Source organism: Gossypium arboreum, chromosome 3 (genome assembly GCF_025698485.1).
Source record: "Gossypium arboreum isolate Shixiya-1 chromosome 3, ASM2569848v2, whole genome shotgun sequence".
Taxonomy (NCBI): Eukaryota; Viridiplantae; Streptophyta; class Magnoliopsida; order Malvales; family Malvaceae; genus Gossypium; species Gossypium arboreum.
This window is the reverse complement of record NC_069072.1, coordinates 29,585,515-29,588,056: the sequence shown is the minus strand read 5'-3', so window position 1 is coordinate 29,588,056 and position 2,542 is coordinate 29,585,515. Positions and strand designations below refer to the sequence as shown.

The 2,542-nt window shown below is 34.0% G+C and overlaps 1 long non-coding RNA gene across 1 annotated transcript; it reads left to right on the top strand.

The window, feature by feature from the left end:
- The first annotated feature begins 1,261 nt into the window (after positions 1–1,261).
- On the top strand, positions 1,262–1,546 carry LOC128290361 (uncharacterized). Its single transcript, XR_008280129.1, has 2 exons — positions 1,262–1,344; positions 1,421–1,546. It is a non-coding gene; the product is annotated as an uncharacterized LOC128290361 (long non-coding RNA).
- The last annotated feature ends 996 nt before the right edge of the window (positions 1,547–2,542 follow it).

The following is a 2,542-nucleotide window of genomic DNA, read 5'->3' as shown; positions in this document are numbered from 1 at the left end:
GATCCGTAATTTTCTAGGTTTGACGGGTTATTACCAGCAGTTTGTCGAGGGGTTTTCTCTGATCGCAGCTCCGTTGACTAATTTTTTGAGCAAGGGAGTTCCTTTTGTTTAGACTGATGCACAACAGTCGAGCTTTGAGAAGCTTAAGTCTATTCTGACTCAAGCTCCTACTTTAATATAACCTGAATTTGGTAAAAAGTTTGTGGTATACATTGATGTGTCGCATTTTGGTTTGGGTTGTGTTCTGATGCAAGATGGTAAGGTCGTGGCTTATGCATCCCATCAACTTAAGACACATGATGGAAATTATCTGACGCATGATCTTGAGTTGGATGCGATGGTTTTTGCGTTGAAATTTGGAGGCACTACCTGTATGGAGAGAAGTGTATTATTTACACTGATCACAAGAGCCTCAAGTATCTCCTTACCCAGAAAGAGTTGAATCTTAGGCAGCATCGATGGATTGAGCTACTCAAGGATTATGACTTCACGATTGAGTATCATCTTGGTAAGGCCAATATGGTGGCCGATGCTCTCAGTCATAGGGCGATGACTGATTTGAGAGCAATGTTCACTCGACTTAGTCTGTTAGCTGAGTTGAAAATTAAGCTGACTAGGGTTGATCATATTTGAATTAAATAATTGGGGGATGAGTCACTGGGTTTGTGGTTTTGTCAGGTTGAGGGTGGCAGTACTTTAGATTTTAGGCTGAATAATGAGGGTGTTCTTTATTTTTGAGGTCGGATCTATGTGTCGAATGATTTCGATTTGAAGCAGAAAATTCTGAGGGAAGCGTATAGTAGCCTTTATGCTATGCATCCCGGTGGTAATAAGATGTATCGCAACCTTCATGAGTTATACTGGTGGCCAGGTTTGAAGTGCCAGGTGATAGATTTCATTGCTCGTTGTCTGATGTGCAAGCAAGTTAAGGTTGAGCACCAGTTGCCTTTGGGTCTATTACAGCTAGTTAAGATTCCCTTATGGAAATGGGGGCGAGTGACGATAGACTTCATTAGTGGGTTGCCCTTGACACTCACTAAGAAAGATTCTGTTTTGGTCATCGTGGATCGATTGACCAAGTCCATTCATTTAATTCGGTTGGACGGACTTTTCTCTGCGAAGTTGGCGAAGCTCTATATTTCAAGATTGTAAGACTACATGGGGTTCTGTGTCGATTATTTCTGATAGAGGTCCTCACTTCACTTCTCGACTTTGGAAGAAATTACATGAGGCTCTGGGTTCTAGATTGGACTTTAGTATTGCATTCCATCCTCAGACCAATGGTTAATCTGAGAGGGTAATTCAGATACTGGAGGATATGTTTTTGACTGTGTACATAATTCTGTATGTTTACATACTTAATTCTGATGGGTTACACACTGAGTTTTCGTAAACTCACATTTGATGTTTGTTTTGTCAGGTAATCCACAGGCTTAAGCGGATCGGTGCGGCAGAGACTTAGCACTGACCACACATCCATCAACTATTTAAACTTAATTATTTATGGTTTATTTATGATTTTGGTTTACATTGGAGAGTTTGTAAATCTGGGACTCTCTAGACTTTATGGTTTTATAACTACTGGTTTTGGTTTTATATGTTTGATAAATTGCACGCTTCAACAAAATGTTTTTCTTTAAAAATCACAATTGATACGCAAACAAAGGTTTTTCTAAAACATGACTGCATTTTCAAAATATAACTATTTTAAGGCTTCCGCTGTAATAAGTTTTTGAAAAATGAACTAAATAAATGGTATTTTCAATTAAAAATGTGAACGTTTTGATAAGACAACTCCGTTTTCAAAACCCCTACCTTGTGACACTTTCAGATTCGACCATAACATCGTAAATTTCTAAAAATGTTCAATAAATGCATTTCCTATTAAATCGGGGTTTTAAGTAATAAAAATTTTACGACATTTTTAGAAATTTACGAAAATTGGATTTTCAACCGTTTTAGGTAACATCTCCAGATTTGGTCATAACGTCTAGGCTAGATTTTGGGTGTTACTAGTAGGAAAACACGCCCAATTGGTTGTACTTTTCCTTTAAGTTGCAAATTTTGACATTTTTAATATAAATAGTTTCTTTGGTCAAATGATTAAATGCTAGTAGTTTTTTCCTTAAGTCTCAAGTTTAATTCTCTCCCACTCACATTTATAATTTTATTTCATGTTGTTTTAAGTTTTTTTAAATTATTATTTTTAACATATAAGCTTCCTTAGTTAAATGGTTAATAATAATTTCATCCTTGAGACTCAAGTTCAATTTTCCTTTTCTAAACACATTTGTAATTATTATTTTATGTTGTTTCAAGCTTTTTTTAATTAATAAATATATTGTTTTCAATTTTTTATTTTAATTCATCTTTTAAATATTTTTAATTATTAAATCTTTTATTCGAAAGTCAAATAATAAATATGTAATTATATAATAAAATATATTTTTACATATATCATTATGTTAAAATTATTTGAAATTAATAACTCATTTATATATAATATAAACATCAACTAATTTGTTTGATATATTTTTCTTTA